The sequence below is a fragment of the Stenella coeruleoalba genome, assembly GCF_951394435.1.
Source record: "Stenella coeruleoalba genome assembly, chromosome: X".
Classification (NCBI taxonomy): domain Eukaryota; kingdom Metazoa; phylum Chordata; class Mammalia; order Artiodactyla; family Delphinidae; genus Stenella; species Stenella coeruleoalba.
The window spans coordinates 14768429-14790197 of NC_137152.1; the positions used below are offsets into that span (position 1 = coordinate 14768429).

General features: G+C 44.8%; 1 protein-coding gene across 8 annotated transcripts in view; it reads left to right on the forward strand.

Moving 5' to 3' along the window:
* The first annotated feature begins 929 nt into the window (after positions 1-929).
* Positions 930-21769, forward strand: part of PPEF1 (protein phosphatase with EF-hand domain 1) — a 148662-nt gene continuing 127822 nt past the window's right edge. For 5 of the 8 annotated variants that reach the window (XR_013825664.1, XR_013825665.1, XR_013825666.1 and 2 more), the window contains exons 1-4: positions 930-970; positions 1977-2083; positions 2975-3027; positions 4165-4204. The gene's annotated coding sequence lies outside the window, so the exon portion shown is untranslated. Of the gene's footprint in view, positions 971-1976; positions 2084-2974; positions 3028-4164; positions 4205-21542; positions 21660-21769 lie in introns of all 8 variants that reach the window. The other 3 variants (XR_013825669.1, XR_013825670.1, XR_013825668.1) reach the window with 2 other exon arrangements.

Here is a 21769-nt window from a genome sequence, read left to right on the forward strand (position 1 = left end):
CCAGGGTCCCAGAGACCTTTACTTCACTCCTGTTGTCAAAGATGAAAAAGGTCAATATTGAAAAGATAATAACCCCCCAAAGGGAAGCTGTAATGAACTAATACAGAGGAACAAAAAGGAACTAAAGTTTACTCATTCAATCAGCATTTTGGGGGTGTCCACAAGCCTGACGCTTATTCTATACTATGTATGGATTCTTCATTAAACAGACGAAGGTCTCTTTAACAAACCCTACTGCAGTACTAGAAAGAAAAGAACTATTGTTTTCTCTGCTCTGTATTTTAGAGTTTACTGAAAAAATTAAACCTTTAATAATAATAAACCTTTAATAATTTAACTGCAGTCAAAGCACCGCTGTACTGCCATAGTTTAGTTGGAGGCTTCGGAGGGCCGGCCTGCCCTGGTTTGTAAGGAAGGGGCCGTGCTGGGTGATCTTGGTTCCCACGAGCGCCGGATTTCCCGAGGTCGCCCCGGAGCACCGAAGGAGAGGTCGGGGTAGGGCCCTGGCGGGGCGGGGTCGCCCTCGGGACTACAACACGGCCAGGCCCCCACTTATGCTGTTTCCTAGGTCGGGCGAGGGTGGCAGGGATGGGAGGAGTGGCTATCTGTCATTACGCTTCTGCGATAAAAACATTCCAAAAAGTAGACAAATAAAGATTAAAAAAAAATTAATGGGAGAAAGAAAAGCACTTCTCTTCTTTAAAGAGTGAAAAATCAACCGTGCTACTTTGGTTCCACTGGGGCTCGAACCCAGGACCTTCTGCGTGTAAAGCAGACGTGATAACCACTACACTATGGAACCCCCTCGCACCTCCCTTTTATCATTACTTTATTCATAGTGTCACATGAGAACCGGCTCCTCGGCTGAAACCCCGCCCATCCGCCGTAACTCCGCCCCTGCCGTGGCCCCGCGCCGCCTGTGAGATTTGGTGTTCGCGGCCAGGTGGCGGGCTCCGGCTCCGGCGTCTGGGTAGTTCGTCCTTCCTCCCCGCCGGCCTCGTCGCCCCTGCGACCACGGGGAGGCCGGGGCGAGGGGTTACCCTCCTGGCCAGAGCGTCGCCCCGCTAGTCACCCTTCCCCAAACTTTCCCGCAGCCCGGGCGTCGGCGAGGTCGGCCCGGTGGGCGGAAGGGGACAGTGCCCGGGGCGCGGCCCCTTTTGACAGCTCCCCTCAGCCTGAGGGACCCGCACTTACCCACTTTCCCCCGGGCACACTGAGCCGTTTCCGGCAGCATTGGAAGCCTTGAGTCCGGAGCAGGGCGCACAGGAGCACCACAAGGAGCCGAAGATTCAGGCAGCGCGGGGCTGCGGGGGAGGGCTGGGGGCTCCTTTTTATATTGGCCTTTATTTTGCCAGGGTTGGAAAAGGCAGCTGGTCACTCTGCCTCTTCCCCGAGGATACAGGCTCTTAATGCTTCCCTGACCTTTTCCACAACATTCTTCCCCTTCCGGAAGCCCCAGAGGGGCTAAAAATTACAGGGCTTTTGTTTGATCTTATTTGTCTGGGGTAGGGGAGGGGTGAGGAGGCCGGTATAAACAGGCCGTCTCTTTGGCTGGCGCGGCGAGGGGGAAGCAGGACCGGCCACAAGATTTGAGGGGCCCAATGGAAAATGAAAATATCAGGTTCCTTGATCATAAGTTATTGACAATTCCACAACCATGACAGCAGAGCATTAAACGCAGCGCGGGCCCGTGAGAGTGCAGCCCATGAGCCTGCCCCTGTGCTTCCAGGACTGTGGTCCCGATAAGGTGCTGCGACCCTCCATTACGAAGGCCGCCTGTATGGTATCGTTTCTTGGTTTCCATTGTCGGTGCCGTTTGCCCTCCCCAGTGCTTCTAGATGGATCTTCGTCACCATGCTGGGATTGCTCGCCATCCTCAAGCTTGAAAACGCACTTGAAACCATTTGGGTGGGTCGGGGGCGGCTCTTTCAGTGGTGAGTTGGAGTGGCTGAAGGCTGCGGCTGTCCTTTTCCCAGGCGTCTGACTTTGAGGCTGGCAGAATGATGGAGAAGTGATACTGATTGTATGAAGCAACCCCTTCGGCCAACTCCTGTCTTCCTGGGAAGGCCCCTGGGAGAAACAGGTGGGTGGAAGGTGCACTAATCTGGGGTGGTGGTCAGGATTCTAGCGCTGCCTTGGCTACTCACTAGCTGTGTACTCTTGAACATCAGTTCACTTTCCAAGCCTCTGTATCCCCCTTTGTGAAATGCATGGGCTGGACTAGACACCCCCTTTCCCGTCTGGGTCTAAATGTTATCTCTACTTTCCGGGTTGGGAAAATGGAGGCACTTATCTGCCATGTAAATTTTTCCACAGAAACAGAGGCAAGCTGGCTTAGGTTCTTTAGTACCAGGTTTCCTATATCCTAGTTAGCTCCCTGTAGTGTTCATCATGGACCCCTTCCAGAATGCCTTTTTGTTGATACGTTTCGAGAGGCCTCTTGAACACTTGACGCTTAGGTTGTGAGCCATGAGATGACCATGAGTGGACAGCCACTAGCCAGAGGATGAATTCATGAAAACTCCATGTTTCCTGCTAGTCAGTGAGCTATAATGACTCCCATCATGCCCAGTGATCAGTATATTTAACCCGTTGCCAAACCCTTGTCAGTTCAAAACGAGGCTGTCAAGAATTGGGCCTAAAATTACACTCACTAGTCGTGTTTTGGTTTGTCTCTAGGGAATACTTTGCCCTTCCTCGAGCTTTCTGTCTGCCCTTGCTATAAGGGTGGGTTCGCCACGTGCAAGCTTTGGCCGGGTTCCCACACAAAGAAAAGAGGCTGGTACACCTCTGATGCACGCAACACAGGATTCTGCCTTTAGCAAAAAGGAGGGAGACTTTTGTTCCACTCCTGCTGCCTTCAAGTTGTATTCACAATCTGTGTTGCTAGTAAAGTGCAATATGGTTTACAAAGCACTTTCACATACATTCCTATGAGGTAGCCATGGTAAGTATTACTATCTCCATTTTTCAGCTGAAGAAGTTGAAGCCGAAGAGTTCGAATGTCTTGCCGAGACCATTCTGCTGGTGAGTGGCGGGGCTGGGCTCATACTCAGTTTTCTGATATCTAAGTGATTTGGGGAGGCCCGCGTTCATAGAGGCTAAATGTTCCCATAAGAGTGCCATTGGTGTCTTATAATATTTTGTATGCATGCCAGTGAGGAAGTGGATACCTTTTTTGTCTTTTGTAATTTTTAAATGAAATCCCTAAAAGCCAGAAGTAAGAGCCTGTCGTGAACTGCTGTTGATGACTTTCACTTTGATACCACCAGCATCATGGCTTGTGCTGCAGCTGGCCACAGTTTCCCCTGGCACTTTAGCCTGTTCAGTCAGATTTGTGAGGCCCGTGACCCCCCGGGTCTGCCCATAATCATCTGAACAACTACCAGAGAAATAAACGAACTAGCAAATAAAGACTAGAAGTCACTTCAAACTTTTTGAGCCCTCTGATCTCTCAGGTGTTTAGTGTGGCTTCCCCAGCGTTTGGCTTCACTGATGGTTTCCTCACTGACGGCTTCCTTCACTGACGGCTTCCTTCACTGATGGTTTGGCTTTCGTCAGCCAAGGAAACCATGGCCCCAAACACCGAGCTGACTTAGGAAGCTCCATTGAGCTGACTTCATTTAGAAATGATTGTACTTTGTCTTTCAGTGTATATTCAAGTATTTACTAAGGAAAGTGAGTGGTTACCTTAGTATGGCAGAGTTCACCTTATTTTTCCCCTTTTACGGCTCATCAGAACATTTGAAACTAGCCTGTTGGAATGGGTGTTCGTTACTTTTTGCCCACCTACCTTTTCATAGTTAATTACATCCCTCAGTCTTTTTACCCAGTTCAAGTTCTGTGGTCATTTTTATCACTCCTTTGCCCCTTTGTTGCTTGTACTTGTTGGCAAAACCAGTCTGTTAAATCCAACTGTTTCCCCTCTCCGCCTCTGAATATGGCCCCAGGAGGAACACACCTTCAGACCTACTGGTTTCACATTAAATTCTTGAGTAAGTACCTCAAGTGTGTTCTTAATGCGGCCCAGAATCATGTCTACTTTCCCTGTCCGTTCATTTTCCACCTCATCTAGAGGACAGGTTCATGTCTTCTCTCCCTAAACTTCCTGTACCTCCTTCCCCAACCTCACCTACAGCTGATGACCTTGCTTCCTTATTTCAGTGAAAAAAAAATGCAAGCAGCCTGAAGAGAACTTCCACAGGTAAGCCCCACATCTGCTCACCTGCCTGCATCTGTGCCCTCCTAGATCTAGACTGGGGATTTCCTACCACAGCCCTGTTGCCATTTGGGACCGGGTAACTCTGTCGTGGGGGGCTGTCCTGTGTATTGTTGGAGGTTGCACAGCATCCCTGGCCTCTACTCACTAGACGCCCATAGCACCATTCCCCGAGTTGTGAGAACCCAAAGTGTTCCCTGGCGGAGGGGGCAAAATCTTGGGGGCTATCGGCCGATGTCTGGAGACGCTCTGGGCTGTCGGGGTTAGTGTGCTACTGGCATCTAGTGCGTAGAGACCAGGGATGTAGTGAAACGTTCTGCAGTGCACAGAACAGCCACCCACCACAAGAAATAACTGGGCACCAAATGTCAATCGTGCCATGGTTAAGAACTCCTGCCCTAGATGACTTGTCTGAGTTCCTGTCGACACCCAGCCCTCCACCTGCGCTTGCCTACTCAAGGAAAGCCCTGCAACAACTCCCCTCTTTCTCCTGCATCTTTATTTATTTATTTATTACTATTATTTTTTAAAATTTTATTTTATTTAAAAAAATTCTTTAAATTTTTGGCTGCATTGGGTCTTCATTGCTGCACGTGGGCTTTCTCTAGTTGTGGCGAGTGGGGGCTACTCTTCGTTGTGGTGCGCGGGCTTCTCATTTGGTGGCTTCTCTTTGTTGCAGAGCACGGGCTCTAGGCACGCAGGCTTCATTAGTTGTGGCACTGAGTTTCTGCAGTTGTGGCACTGAGGTTCCATAGTTGTGGCTTGCGGGCTCTAGAGCACAGGCTCAGTAGTTGTGGCATACAGGCTTAGTTGCTCCGTGGCATGTCTTCCTGGACCAGGGCTCGAACCTGTGTCCCCTGCATTGGCAGGCAGATCCTTAACCACTGTACCACCAGGGAAGTCCCTCTCCTGCATCTTTATTTACCTCCTCTATTGGATCATTCCCATCAGCATACAAACATGCTGTAATTTTTTAGAAATTTTTATTTATTATTTATTTGGTTGCACTGGGTCTTAGTTGCAACTGGTGGGCTCCTTAGTTGTGGCTTGCCAGCTCCTTAGTTGTGGCATGTGAACTCTTAGTTGCGGCATGCACGTGGGATCTAGTTCCCCAACCAGGGATTGAACCCAGGCCCCCAGCGTTGGGAGCTCGGAGTCTTAACCACTGCGCCACCAGGGAAGTCCCATACTATAATTTTTTTCTCATGACTAAAAAATAATCTCTTAATCTCATTGCTGCCTCAACTACTTCCATTTCTCTGCTCTCCTTTATAGCAAAACTCTTAGAAAATATGTCTTTAGGTGCTCTCTCCGGTTCCTCTGCTCCTCTTGGAAGCACTTTCCCCTCCCAGCTTTTAGGATGCCACCCTCGCCTGATTTTTGCTTCCTACCTCGCCAGTCACCCCTTCTCAGTCACCTTTGCTGGATCTCATCTCTTTGACCTCTGAACATGGGTGTTCCACAGGTCTCAGTTCGTGGACTTTTCTATTCATTCTCACCACTCTGGTGACCTCATTTAATCTAATGGCTTTAAATATGGTCTGTAACCTAGATGAATTCCAAATTTATATCTCTAGTCCAGACTTTTACCCCAAACTCCAAATCTACCTACTATACATGTCCATTTAAATGTCTAATAGGTATCTCAATCCTATTCTGTCTGTGTCTAAACTCCCGATCTCCATCCCCTCTCCTTTCTCAGTCTTCCTTGTCTCAGATAAGGGCAACCTCATCTTTCCAGTTATTTAGGCCTAAAACGTAGAAAAAAATGGAAGAAATCATACTTGATTCTTTTTTTCCCCTCACACTTCAAATCTAATCTCACTAGCGAATCCTATTGGCTACACCTTCAAGATCTATCTAGAATCTAATCACTTTCTACCATCTGCCCTGCTACCATACTAATCAAAGCCACCATCACTTTTTGTCTGGATCATTGCCAAGAACCTCATATTCTGGCCTCCCGGCTTCTGCCGTTTTCTCCCTACAGACTGTTCTCCACACAGTAGCCAGAGTGATCCTTTTAGGACCTAAGTTAGATTGTGTCACTTCTGCTCAAAACCCTTCAGTAGCTCCCCACCTTAACTAGAAAGAAAGCCACAGCCTTACAGTGGCTTGCAAGGCCCTACATGATCTGATCTTCCACTTATTACCTCTCTGATCATATATCCTATTACATTGCTTTTACAGGACCACACCTGCCTGCTTGCTGTTCTTCAAACACAGTAGGACTCTTCTGCCTCAGGGCCTTTGCACCTGCTGTTCTCGCAGCCTTTACTGCTCTTTCCCTAGGTCGCCCCATTGCTTGCTGTCTCATCTTGCTCAGGTATTTGCCCAGATATCTTCTCAGTGAGGCCTTTCCTGACTGCCCTATTTAAAAATTGCTATTTTCCTTTCCCCTTCACCCTGGAAACTCAGTATCCCCCTTTCCTGCTTTGTTTTTCTCTACAGTGCTTATCACTATCTAATTTTCTAGATATTTACTTATTTCTAGATATTGTCTGTCCCCTATCATTCTCAACTAGAATGAAAGTTCCATGAGGCATGGATTTGGTTTTGTTCACTGCTGTATTCCACAGAACCTAAGTAGCGCCTAGTACATAGTAACCGCTCGATGAATATGTCTTGAATGGATCTGTTCAGGGTTGGGGAATGACTCACGCCAGGTCAGTCCCAATCAAAGCTAATCCTGGGCCTTTTGTGTGAATTCCTGAGAAGAGACATTTCCGTGTTCACCCTGGACTCAACGTGAGCTAATCCAGAGGCTGGAGGTTCTGCTGCCATCTGATTATTGCATTGTATCAGACGGGGCTCTGAGTTGCCCACAGCAGAACCTTCTTGCCCAAAATATTTACTGCTGTTCCCTACATGGGATTTTTACACAGTTGCCCCACTGATAGTCTTGACCGGGTGACTGACTTTTGCCAGTTGGGTGTGGGCGGAAGCGATGTGCCTCGCTTCCAAGCACAGGTGTGAAGAGCCAGCTTGCAGGGTGCAGCTTTGATGTTTCCCCTTTGTTATGAGCACAGCAGTGCCCCAGAGAGAGGTTGGCCTGAGTCTTACAGGGAAGACCACATGTTACAGAACTGCAGCCAACCTGCGCAGGAACAGCAGTGAAAAATAAACCTTGATAAGTATAAACTAAGATTTGGGGTATAATATCACCTAAGCTGATTCAACACTCCTACTAGTTTGAGAAGAAAATGCGTTTATTAAAGGATATACAGTGGCCCACAGGCTCTCCGAGAAGGCTTTGGAGATTCCAAAGCCAGGAATAATGTCTAAATCTCACTGTGGGGCTGCACCATCAAAGATGCCTGCCCACCGCTGCCCCTTCTGAATACAGAGTTAGCAATGCAAGCCAGTGATGGGGCTCAGAGTCTCTATCGCTGCTGTATCTGCAAACTGGACCCTTCTGCCACTAACTTTGGGAGAGGATGGCTTTCATAACCCCTTGACTCCTTGTGTTGCCCTTTTCTAAATTTAGGTCTCGCAGAGCCTAGGTCACATACCTGTGCTCCTGCTATGAGAGAGGCTGGAAAATCAAATTCCTTGTTTCTCCTTCGAGGACTCAGATGTGGGGAATTACCAAAACATAGGGAGGATGTTGAGAAGATAGTGTGGGTGACCACAAGTCTGAAGGACATCGGCTGCCTGCCTGAAGCCTGAGAATGGAGCCAACAGCGAGGGATTAGAGCTGAGAAAGAGCGACCAGGTGCTATCATTTAAGGCCTCGACCAAGTCAGACCTTAAGTATACTTGTTGGCTCTTTAGCTATTTGAAGGGTGCATTTCCGGTTTTGCTTAGACCAGTGGGAGTCGGGTTTACTGACTCTTGCAACTGAAGGAGTCCTGATGGTTCATATCTAAAATGTTGGGCATCACCGCAGTGGCTGGCACTGCTTCCCTGGCTCAGATACTGGGAAGTTTTGTTGCTCTCAGTTCCCAGGAAATGCGGAAAGAGGCTGATGGTCATGGGAATCGCCGCTTTGGCAGGTCAGGGCTTTGGTTTTCCGGCGTCCTGGGCAGCCATCAGTTCTCAGATGCAGCAGGGCACTTGTTCCCACGTATTACAGTAACCAGGACGGTTGAGGTTACAGAGTGGGCAACACAACTGTGGCAGATACTGCTAGTTGCTTATTCAATATCCATTCTTCTTTTTGTCAGTAATAAAAATAAGAGTAAACATTTGTATAATGCTTGCTATGTATTAGAGACTATTCAGACTCTTTACTCATATTAACTCATTTAATCCTCACAAGAACCCTGTGAGAAAGGTATTGTTACTATGCTTAGTTTACAGATGAGAAAACCAAAGCACAGAATAATTAGGTAACTAAGTCACACAGGTAGTAAATAAAGGAGTGGGGTTTTAACACCCAGGCCATCTGGCTCTATAGGCTGTATTTAACCTCTACACTGCACTGCCTGATTTTGTTTGACTCAGCAATGTGTCCAGCTAAAACAGTTTGATTTCCCAGGTTCGCTTACAGCTAGAGGAGACTGTGTGACACAGTTCTGGCCAATGACTTGTATGGAAGTAGTTGGGTTTACAAAACCATTTCTTTAAAAGGAGGTAGACTCAGCTGGTATGCCCCATTTTGCCCTTAGCTTCACTTTCTCCTCAGAACGCAAATGTGATGCTGGAGGGAGAGCAGCCATTTTGTGACCATGAGTTGACAGTCAGGAAGAAGAAAGCTACATTGCTCAGCAGAAAGAAGGAAGTTACCTGGGTCCCAGCCCCAAATTTACTACTTCCAGATTCCTCGTTATATGTGAAGAGTAAAATCCCTAATCTTTAATGCTACTGTTTAGTGGGAGTTTCAGTTATTTGAGGGAAAATACAATCACTACTGATTCAGTATTTCCACATTTCTCTCCTATACCATTTTGGCAATGTCTTTAATCTGCCCACCAGCTACTGAGGGACTGCTCCTCAGTGTCCCAGTCCCTTGATTGAAGTTGTTTATTGTCACATACCTGCAACATGTCTAGGAGCTCAGTGTTTGGTAGTGTGGGAATTTTTTGTTTTGTTTTTTTAAGTGTATGACATGGCCCCATCTCAAGGAGTTTGAACAACATTAATTAACCCAAAGGACTGATTTATTCCAAGATATTAATGGATGATAATGGCTTGATGTGGTTTTTCCTAACTTTGGATGTTACTGAATTTTAATCAGACCCTGTCTCTTCTTTCTTAAATAAGAAACTCAAAAGAGCAGACAGAGGGGCAGGGTGATATGCGAAAGCCTGTCTAAAGGGAAAGATGGCCTCTTGTAGTATTCCCCTCAACACCAGCTATATATAATCTACAAAATCACCTGCAGTCACATTCAATGAGCTTAGATTTGATAGCCGCTCAAGGGAGAAACAGATCAGCTGTAAATACTTTGTCTCCCCCTCCATTATTTATATGACTTGAGATGCCTCCAGTTTCTAAAGTCACTCCCCTGGGACTATGTAATTGAGCACAGAACAATTTGGCTCCTCCCCACTCCTACAGAACCCCACTTAAGAGGGGGTGCCTGATAGTGGCATCCAGCCAATGCTAATTGGTGAGGGAAATGAAATTTCACTCTACTTCCACCAAACTTACTGTCTTTAGATTTAAGTGGATTCAGCTGTGCACACAATGGGCCTTGCCTCTAAGCTTTCCTCCTAGTCTGATGGGAAGATTTCAAGAGTGGTGGAGGTGTTAAACAAAGATCATCTTATGTGTTTGTATTAGTGATTTTAAGTGTTTGTGATTTTTTTGGATACAGTTAGGGTATAGTCTGAAGGCTATATATAATAATAAAACCAAAACCAATTAATAGGTTGTTTAACTCAGTTAGAGGCTGTCTGCAGGCTAGCAGCTTTCCTTTGCTAGATCTTGTTAAAATGCAGTGGGTTCTATTTTGTGCAGAATGAGCAGGCTGCCATGACAACTGTCTGTGAATATTATTTCAATATTAGTCATACGTTTCCAGTGTCTGCCTCCGGGTCCAACGTTCATTCTAAAACCCAGATGCACATCTGTTCTTAAAGGAGTTCTCCTGGACGTGTTTACAAAAAACAAAAACAAAACAGTTTCAGCCGGCTGGGTTTTTTTTCTTTTGGAAGAGAAATTTGAATGAATTCACACAATTGCAAATGGTAGATTTTATTGCTGTTTCTTTTCTTTGGGAAAGGCGATTTGGATATGAATTTTTTATTGTCCTTGACTGTAGATTTGATTAAATAGAACAGGAGCCCGGAGATTACTCATATTGCCTGTCCTTAGTTACATGCCCACCTGAACACTCCCTTTTGCCAGGAGAAGAGGATGTGCGAGCTGCCTAGGCCTGTGTTATGTGCCCAGCCCTGGGCAGTCACTGTTGCTTGGGAAGTGGGCTCATGCTGATTGAATTAAGCCAGTGAAGTCTCACACTTAGAGTGGAGGGTGGTGTCAATCCCATGCAAACCACAGGGCTTAGAATAGGGAGGGGGTTGATCTCATAAAGGAAAATTGGGGTACTATTGCAAGGGATGGAGGGGAATACTTGTCGGCCACCTGGTTAGGCAACAAAATGCTGGGCAAATAATAACATTTACTGAATACTAACTGTAAGCCAGGCATCACTCAAACTGCTTTACGAGTGTATCGCTTAGAGAATGTTTGGCTGCGTGTGATGAGGTAAATGATGAAATAACAGGGACTTAACACAGAGGGGTTGCCTTTTATCTCATGTGATATGAAGTTAGGAAAGAAGCAACTTCACATCGTCATCTGTGTCCCAGGCTCTGTGTCCCATCCTTTAGTCTTTTTGCAATATCATTCTCAGCATGAGCCTCTGTTCCTAATGCACTCAAGAGGGCTGCTCCTCCTCCAGGCATTATGTCATGGTTCCAGGCACAGTGGGGGAAGGGCAAAAAGGAAAGGGCTCATGACAGCTGTCTTGTCTTTTTTATCAGAAAAATGGCTTTTCTGGAAGCCTCAGCCAGTAGATTTCAGCTTATGTCGTATTGGCCAGAACAGAGTCACATGACCACCCCTAACTGCGAGGGATCCTAGCAAATCAAGTTTCGGTGGCTGAGTCCATTGCCACCTAGAATAAAATTGGGACTTTATTGGTAAGGAAGAAAGGAGAATAGATACTGGCTAGGCAACTAGCAGTGGCTGCCACAATATCTATGAACCCATTTATTCCTTACGTCAACGCAGTGTGGGTGGCGCTATTACTATCCTGGTTTTTAAGAACAGGCACAGAGAGGTCATGTAATTTTCCCAAGCTCACACACAGCTGTTAAGTGGTGGAGCTAGATCTGACTCTGAAACCGAATTCTCTGATGCTCCCAGACATACCCCAACCCACCGGTCAGACCACATTTCTTCTCCAGGATGTGTAACCACTCAGAAAATGTAGGGCTCTCCTAGAAATGGTAGCTAATATCTGTTTAGCACTTTATAGTTTATGAAGAATTTTCCACTTAGATTATTCCATTTAAATATTATTATCCCTATATTAAAAATGAGAAGACTGAGGCCCAGAGAAGTAATAAAAGTTACCTAAGGTGCCCACCTTGTAAGTGGCAGAGCTGATGTTTACTCAGAATTACAAAAACTTACTCCTGGTCCCCTTTCCTAATCCTCCTATTCTTCCACGCACAGAGACTTCATTTTTTATTTTTAAAAATGACAGTAGTTTGCTCCAGACCCTATATTAACTTCACAACCTTCTCAAGAAAAACAGTGCAGAGAAATCTTGGATCTCTCACCAACTGGTTTTCCTAGTGTCCTTTTCATGTAGCCATACCAACAAGATCATGGCGTATCAGCAGGAATTGTGTTTAGTAGTGAGAAACAGAGACCGAGCGGGGAGGTTATTCTTATCTCATGTAATGTAAAATCCAGAGCTTCATTCAAAATGTGAGAGTATTCATTACAAATAGCTCTTATCTACCTGTTAAAGTGAAAGTCATTAAACATATAGGAATTGCCTGTCCTTAGTTACATCAGGTTAATTTGTATTACATTCCTTAAAACCACTTTGTAAATCAGACTTATTACAAAATAAGAATTAACAGTCCACCTCACTGGGGTAAATTAGTGAAGTTTTAGTACATTACTGATACCTCAGTTTGCTTGTAATTGTTATTTCTCTCATTCTTTCCAAATATTTGAAATCTTTAGCTATGGCATTGTTTGATTTATACATGACAACATTCTCTTGTTCCGGTGATACTACTGAATTGACCGTAAAGATCACAAAAGCATTGTAGAATATAATTTGACTTTAAAAGTCATGAAAGAGTGGGTTGAAAAAGAAATAGAGATTTAAACAAATATCATACTGTGTTATGAGGCAGTGCCTCTCAAAGTATGCTTTACCATCACTTGGGAATTAATTAGAAATACAGATTCATGAGCCCTACTCCAGACCTACTGAATCAGAACCTCTAGGGGCTGGGCCCAGGAGTCTGTGTTTTAACAGGATCCCCAGGTTATCTATAAGCACATCAGAGTCTGAGAAGCACTGTTTTAGAGAGTTTTATGTAAATGACACTCACAGATTGTGCCCTCTTTGGGATATTGGTGAAGATACTAACTTAAGCTTTAGTAAACTAAGACCTATATTAAACCCTAGATTCTCCTTTGAAAGTCCCCAAATCATGGAGTCCAGTTATGTACTCCAGGTCACTGAACCTTAATTCAAGTGTATGCTTGACTCCATTCCCCTATCAGCACTTTCAACTAAGTAATCAGTATTTGTCTTTCCGATGTCAGTTTAAAGATCGACTTCAGGGACTTCCCTGGCGGTCCAGTGGTTAAGACTCCACACTCCCAATGCAGGGGACATGGGTTCGATCCCTGGTCGGGGAACTAAGATCCCACCTGCCATGCTGTGTGGCCAAATAAAATAAAATAAAATAAAATAATGTTATCTTCAGAAGCCTTTGCTTGACCTCCTGACTCACTCTTATAATCCATGTACTTCTCCTTTGCAATTTCACATTTATTTTTATGATTATTTGATTAATGTTTACTTCCCCCACAAGGCTATAAACTTCATGAGGGAAGGGACCAACCTTGTCAGTTCTGTTGGTAGTGTATCCCCAGGGTCTAGAACAGTGCCTTGCACACAGTAGATGCTCAACAAATATTTGTTGAATGAATGTATGAATAAAACCAAGACAAGAATAAGTTTTTGTTTTGTTTTGTTTTTGGCCGCGCCTCTGCGGCTTGTGGGATCTTAGTTCCCCAACCAGGGATCGAACACGGGCCCATGGAAGTGAAAGTGCCGAGTCTTACCACTGGACCGCCAGGGAATTCCCAAGAATAAGTATTCTTAAACCAAAACCTTTTCCACAGTCTTCACCATAAACTCTTAGTCATCTGAGGCAATACTGGCAAGTGTTTTGAAAAGAAAGCCATGGATCTTTCCTCGGCCTTGCTTTAGGTAATAGTTTCAACATTCCTCTAAGAAACCAACTGTTGTTGTCTGTGTTCATAAAAACAAAAATGGTTGAAAGGGAGGCAACGGTTGGCAAAAAGAAAGCTTGAAGAACCTGGAACCTGCCTTCCCAGTAAGCAGGAAGTGGTTCTCTCATCCAGGTTGTGTTGTTCACATTCTGTTGGCAGGTACTGTCATACCTGCCTCCATCATTGTGGGGTTGCCAAGGCAACCTATTAAAGAATAATTCTAGAATCTACCTCTGGAAAATTCCAGATGAGCCTGAGGAATCCTCTTCAAGTAAATCTACAAGCGTGACGATGGTTGCTAATTCAGCAACCAGCAAAGTGAAAATCTAGGAGTCTGTTTTCCTTCAACCTGTGTGGAACTGGTAAAACTTAGAGGGAAGGATAAAAACTCTTAAAGTAGCAGATAAATTGAATGAGATCTGGGTAGACATGGAACTAGATGTTTAAAAGTTAACCTTCCTCTGTCTAGTTGTTTGGCCAACTCTAGTAGAGTTAATGTTTTGTGTATGGAGTTTGTCATACTTTAACATATATTGCATTGGAGCTATCGTTTAGAAAGGTATTTATTTGTTATTATTATTTTGGTCACACCGTGCAGCATGCGGGATCTTAGTTCCCCAACCAGGGATCAAACCTGTGCCTCCTGCATTGGGAGCTCAGAGTCTTAACCACTGGACCGCCAGGGAAATCCCTGGAGCTATCTTTATAGGGTGGAATTGGATCACCTTGATGTAATAGAAAGAGTACTGGCCACCAAGTTGTACAACTATGATGTTGGGGAGGCTGCTTAACCTCTTTGGGCCTGGTTTCCTCTCCCATAAAATGAAGGGCCTTTCTGAACAAGTCCAGAGGACCAGAGTATCTTATCATATCACAGGCTCACCTGTTACAGAGCTCTGGGCCAAGGCCCTCGTGATGATCTTGCAAAGGGACTCCGCTGTCTGTGCCTAGGTCAGTTTTGCCCAATTCACAGTGCTTTGACATGAGAGGGAATTGCATAAATGTGTATTCTTTGTTTTACATTCGTCTTGGAATGACAGATTATAGCTCCTGCAGAAGGAAAAAAAAGAAGGAATTACATTGCTCTGCCATTGACTCATGCTAGATGTCAAACTGAGGCGCCTGCAAAACGCAAGCACATGCAAGCTAAACGAACAGATTGTGGCAATATTTAAAAATATCACAACTCTCTAAATAAGAAGCAGTTCTGATAAGCCTATTTGGAATTCATGCAAAATACCCATAAACTCTGAAAATCTGAATTGTACATTGCCAAGGTAAATTACTCTGTGCAGTAATTATAGATAAAGGCATATTGGATTATATGATAATATGTCTCCCTTGGTTTACAGATAACCCTCTCTCCTGGGCCTCTTCCTTTCTGCACTGTTGCTTTTTTAGTCTCCTTTGTTTGCTCCTTCCTCCTCATTCCGTTTAAATGTCTCTATTCCTCCGGGCTTCTGATTTTGCCCCTAAAGCCTTGTGACTTTACAAGCTCTCCCAGCCTGTTTTATCTTCTCTAATCACTTTAACTGTTATCGGTAACCTGATGACCTCTTTAATCAGAATCTGCAGACCTGATTTATTTTCTGGGCTTTAAAAGGAGCTTCTACTGGCTATATGACTTTTTAACTCGTTATTTTTCTCCACCATAAACACGCCTGTCCCCCTTCGCGTCCTACCCCATACCCGGTAGCCCTCTACCGCAATTAATGGCGTCACTCACTAGACGGTAAATGACGAGAGAGCAGGGACCATGTCTGTCTTATCCACCGTTGTACCCCCAGGGCCCAGTGCAGTGCCTGGCACCCAGTGAGCATTGTTGAAGAAGTGATGAATCCATCTGGTATTCCAAACTAGGAACCTTGGAATCATTCTGGATGCCTCTGTCCCCCTTGCTACCTATACCCAGTCTGGGACCTGTGGGACTTATTACCTAAAAGACTTTCACATTAAAAAGAAAAAGGCTTTCACATTTGGCCCCTGATCTCCACTGCCACCGCTTTAATTCAGCACTTATCATCGATCTCCTGGATCCTTGCAGGAGCTTCCTCATTGGTCTTTCTCTGGCTGGCTTTTTCCCAGGTCATCACATCTGACCTTCAGGGTGATCTTCCTAAAATGTGAATCTAATCAGATTACTCTTAGGCTCCCCTTCACTTAAACAGAGTTTGCAATCTGGCAGCCTCAACCCGGAGTCTATACAGTGTTTTGAGAAAATGAGAATTACTGCATTTCATTGATTCTAAGATGCACATTTTTTCACATTTTAGCACCTCTGAAATTGGAACGTGCCTTAAAATCGATGGAGTGTCATAGTTTGATGGGTGGCTTTTTTCTTTCTTATTCGTACATAAAATAATAATACACCTTGTAATCGATGGCATCTTATAATTTGTAGACGTATACTCATACTGACATTTAAAAATAGGGAGATTTTACATAAAAGTATGTCAGTTTCTCTTGAAAAATTACACTGGGTAACAGTGGACCAGGATTTCTGGATGACAGCCTAAGAGGGAGCTACTGGTAAGTAGCAGCTGCCTCATTTAGACAAGAACTCTCTAGAATGTCCCATCATTTCCACCTAGGCTGCTTTATTCATTTATATTATGTACTCCAGCCTATGTAAGCATTTGAAATTGCAATCCCTAACTGACAGATTAAAGTATGACTTCTTTGCTGCGATTTTCAAGAACAGTCACACTTGGCACCAATCTGCCTCCTCAGGTTCACATCCCCATCCCCTGCTCTATACACCCTCTATCCCCTAGTCTCAGGAAACATTACTCAAATGTAACCTGCTTCCGAGTGCCCTGGAATGCCTTTCTCCACTTTGTATGCTCTAGGAAGCATTACCTGACTTGCCCTGGTAGGGCTCGTATCCTTCTGGGCTCCAATAGCACACGGCATATCTCTGTACCTACACCTCCTGTCTTGAAATTATTTGTGGACGGGCCCGTGTCCCTCATTGCACTGTGAACCTGGTAGGGAAATGAATCAGAATGTATTCATCGTTGTATCCCTGCTTCGTAGCTAGAACTTGCTCAGTAAGTATCTGTTAAGTAAAGGATGGATGGGGTGCGTTTTCTCACTGGGATCTCTGTTTTTTGAGTTTTGCCCATGTATAGAGAGCTAAAAGTGAAGTCAGAGGGAAAGGCAAGTGTTTTCCGTAGTGCTCGTAGTTTACAGCAGCAGACATTGCTTCTGGCTGTGCTTTAAGAAGGCCCTTGGCAATCAGAGTCAGCCCATGGGGACTTTAATCTACAGACCCAAAGGTGCTAAGCCAGAGCCAGCTCTGAAGTTTTTTAAAAAATTTATTTTTAAATTAGTGTACAGTAAAACCGACTTGTTGTACAGTTCTGTGAATTTTAACACGTGGGTAGATTAGTGTTACCACCACCATAATCAGGATACAGAACATCGCCTCCAAAACTCCCTCTTGCTATTCCTTTGTAGTCATATCCCCACCCCCACCCCATAAACCTTGGCAACCATTAATCAGTTCTCCATTACTACAGTTTTGTCTTTTCGAGAATGTCATGTAAGTATACTCAACGTTTTAAGCCTGGCTTCTTTCAGCATAATGCCTTTGAGATTCATCCAGCTTGTGTGTATCAGTAGTTTGTTCCTTTTTATTGGTAAATAACATTCCATTGTATGGATGTCCCACAGTTTGTGTATCCATTCACCCATTGAAGAACATTTGGGCTGTTTTCGGTATTTGACCATATGAACCTGTGTACAGGTTTTTGTATGAATATAAGCTTTCATTCCTTTGGAGTAAATATCCACGATGGGTAGGATTGCTATGTCATATGGCAAGTGCCATATGCATGTTCAACTGTATGAAAAACTACCAAACTATTTTTTTCAGAGTGGCTGCGCCATTTTGCATTCCCACCAGCAAAGTATAAGAGTTCTAGTTGCTCCATATCCTAGCCAGCACTGGATATTATTAGGATTTTTAAAAAATCTAATAGGTGTGCAGTGTTAGCTCACTGTGCTTTTTTTAACATCTTTATTGGAGTATAATTGCTTTACAATGGTGTGTTAGTTTCTGCTTTATGACAAAGTGAATCAGCTATACATATACATATATCCCCATATCTCCTCCCTCTTGCGTCTCCCTCCCTCCCACCCTCCCTATCCCACCCCTCCAGGCGGTCCCAAAGCACCGAGCTGATCTCCCTGTGCTATGCGGCTGCTTCCCACTAGCTATCTATTTTACATTTGGTAGTGTATATATGTCCATGCCACTCTCTCACTTCGTCCCAGCTTACCCTTCCCTCTCCCCATATCCTCAAGTCCATTCTCTAGTAGGTCTCTGTCTTTATTCCTGTTTTACCCCTAGGTTTTTCATGACATTTTTTTTTCTTAAATTCCATATATATGTGTTAGCATACGGTATTTGTTTTTCTCTTTCTGACGTACTTCACTCTGTATGACAGACTGTAGGTCCATCCACCTCCCTACAAATAACTCAATTTCGTTCCTTTTTATGGCTGAGTAATATTCCATTGTATATCTGTGCCACATCTGCTTATCCATTCATCTGTTGATGGACACTTAGGTTGCTTCCATGTCCTGGCTATTGTACATAGAGATGCAATGAACATTGAAAAATATGGAACGCTTCACGAATTTGCATGTCATCCTTGCTCAGGGGCCATGCTAATCTTCTCTGTATCGTTCCAGTTTTAGTATATGTGCTGACGAAGCAAGCACTCTCACTGTGCTTTTGATTTTAATTTCTGCTTCCTTGAATCCTGTCTGGGGGAATTGGAGGGGAAAAAATGGTCAACTCACCACCAGCGTGGTGGTACTTCAAACTCTGATCTTCCTCAGTATGCCTTCTGCTTTTTACTTTCTAGAGTCCTTGTGTTACTTATTTATTGCTGTATAACAAATTACAAAAAACTTAGAGGCTTAAAACGCTCATTTGTGATCTCACAGCTTCTGTGGGTCATGAATCTGGACAAAGCTTACATGGGCCCTCTACTTCAGGATCTCTCACAAGCTGCTACAATCAAGGTGTTGGCTGGGCTGCAGTCATCTTAAGGCTTAATTGGGGAAGGATCTGCTTCCAAGCTCACGTGGTTGTTGGCAAGATTCAGTTCCTTGAGGTCTGACTGACGGCCCCAGTTCCTTGCTGGCTTTTGGCCAGAGACTTCCCTCAGTCCTGTGTCATGTGGGCCTCTCCAACACGGCAGCTTACTTCATCAAAAGCGCACGAGTTGTGAAGGCCATAGAGAGAGTCTGCTAGCAAGACAGAAAGGCACAGTCTTTCATAAGTCACGGAAGTGACAGGCCAACACATTTGCCATATTCTGTTGATTAGAAGGCAGTCACTAGGTCAAGCCTTATACTGAAAGGGAGTAGATTACACAAAGGCACGAACACCAGGAGGCAGGGATCATTAGGAGCCATCTTGGAATTTGCCAGTCTTCAAATAGCTGGTCCATGGATTCTGTCCAGGTTTTGGGTTTTTTAAAAGATAAATTTATTTATTTTATTTATTTATTTTTGGCTGTGTTGGGTTTTCATTGCTGTGCGCGGGCTTTCTGTAGTTGCGGTGAGCGGGGGCTACTCTTCGTTGCGGTGCGCGGGCTTCTCATTGCGGTGGCTTCTCTTGTTGCAGGCACACGGGCTTCAGTTGTTGGGGCTTGCGGGCTCTAGAGCGCAGGCTCAGTAGTTGTGGTGCAGCGGCTTAGTTGCTCCGTGGCATGTGGGATCTTCCCGGACCAGGGTTCGAACCCGTGTCCCCTGCATTGGTAGGAGGATTCTTAACCAGTGCGCCACCAGGGAAGCCCTCTGTCCAGGTTTTATAGCTTCATTCCATGGGAGAGACAGGGTAGAGTGAGTAGAGTGTCCTTATTCCCTCTTACTCTCTCTGAAGACTTTTCATTTGATTTATGAACATTCAAGGTTAATGTAAGGAGTTTTTTTGTTTGTTTTGTTTTGCTTTGTTTTAAACTCAAGCCATCTAGGACATAGCTAGGGTTAGATTATCAGTGGTCAAAATTTAAATTCTGGTATCTACTAATCTTGTATTTATTAAGTCACAACCATGGAAAGCTCAACTTTTGTACCCAAGATGGAGCCTTTCAATGATGAATTTATAAACTTCAACACAGGACAGCTATTTCAGCTTGTCATTGTGGCTGCTGACCAGGTGACCCCAACAGACAGATCTGCCCAGCCCTGGCCTTTATGAATTTCTTTCACCTGATAGTGACTTATAACCCACCTTTGATTTATTTTAATAACTTTCTAATGACTTGCCAAATATGGCCTCACTTTTCTCCTACTTACTGTGGTTTTTCAGTACCCAGAACTCATCCCTGGAAATATGCTTGATCCTTTCTCTTTATGAAAATGTAAAACTACTTAGTATTCCTTCCCTCTCTTCAAAAGGAAGCAGGCTCTTTTTTTTTTTTTTTTTTTTTTTGGCGGTACGCGGGCCTCTCACTATTGTGGCCTCTCCTGTTGCGGAGCACAGGCTCCGGACGCTCAGGCTCAGCGGCCATGGCTTACGGGCTCAGCCGCTCCGTGGCATGTGGGATCTTCCCGGACCGGGGCACGAACCCGTGTCCCCTGCATCGGCAGGCGGACTCTCAACCACTGCACCACCAGGGAAGCCCCAGGAAGCAGGCTCTTTAAATCAAGGTTCTTCAAATGTTTTTGATCATGAACCTGTCGCAGTGAAAGCTTTTTGAGAATGGACTTCTGATACAGTTATATTTATTTATTTACAACTAATACTACTGAACTCATATTTTGTTTACATTACCAAACATAGAGGAAAATAGAAAATTCAGAAAGAATAAGAAAATATGAGTTCTAATATTTTGCTTTCTATTGTCCAACATACCTGTGTATTTTCTGTGGGGCAGGTACCTCAGTTTGGAGACTGCTAGGTGCTAGAAAGCTGGGTTCCCTGTTTCTTGTTTGTACGAAATAAGCTTCATTCAGCCTCCTTGACCTTCCTGGAGTTCCAAAGGGCAGATTCAAACAGTTGCTAATCAGGGAAGGGAGGGAATGCAGAAACAGGGAAGGAGCAGTCAAGAAACAACAGTGCAGCCAGGGTCGTGGTGCCTCCTCGAGTAATACACTAACAATACCTTTGAGTTCTGCAGGGAACTAAGGCCCCCACCCAGGTGGAGGATGGTAACTTCAGGCTGAGCACAAGCTCCCAGGAACTCTGCCCTGTTACCTCACCACCAACCAATCAGAATAAAGTCTGAACACATTGGAAGATAAGGAAGACTCTGACCACCCTCCCCAAATGATCCTCCCTTTAAAAACTTTCATGGTTGAACAGAATCTTCAGAATTGGTTTTTGGACACTAGTCCACCTTCTCCCCAGGTTGCCGGCCTCCTGAATAAAGCAGCCTTTCCTTTCCAACCAACACTCATCTCTCGAGTATTGGCTTTCAAGCAGGCAGCTGAACCTGAGTTTGGTAACAGCCCCAGCACCAGAGGGCTAGCTGAGAGTTGTCAGAGCTGGGAGGCCAGCCCCATCTGAGCTCCCCACTTTGGCGCTATCAGGGCCATGAGTGGGCAGACACCTGAAGTACTCAGCACCAAATAGATCTGCACACGTCATTTCTTTTCTCAGTCTATTCCCAAGTCCAGCTGCTTTGCCTAGATTCTAGTATATTCCCCAGGGTGTGTCATGACCAATTATAGGAGCTGCCTATTAGAATGACTTTTCCTTGGTAGAAGTTGGAACTGTGGCCAGCTTCAGGAAGCTTGTGCAATAGTAGAGGTTTGCCTGCAATGCCCAGTTTCTTCCTCGTGAGGAAACCAGTCTTCTCTGTTCCTCTATAGCTTGCTACTACCATAGACTAACTGAGCATCCTGGTTTGGGTTCCCTCAGAAGCTGACCCTGAGACAAGCATTTGAGACCAAGTTTATTTGGAAGGTGAAGGCAAACCCAGTAGCGGAGTGGGGAAGTGAGAAAGGAAGGAGAGACCACCAAGACAGCCAAGAAAGAGTAAGTCCAGCCTTCAGAGGTGGAGAGGCCACCATTTTTCAAACACAGCAGATGGACAGTTTTCTCTATCTGCTTATAAGTCTAATTGCAGCATTATAATTAGGGACTCA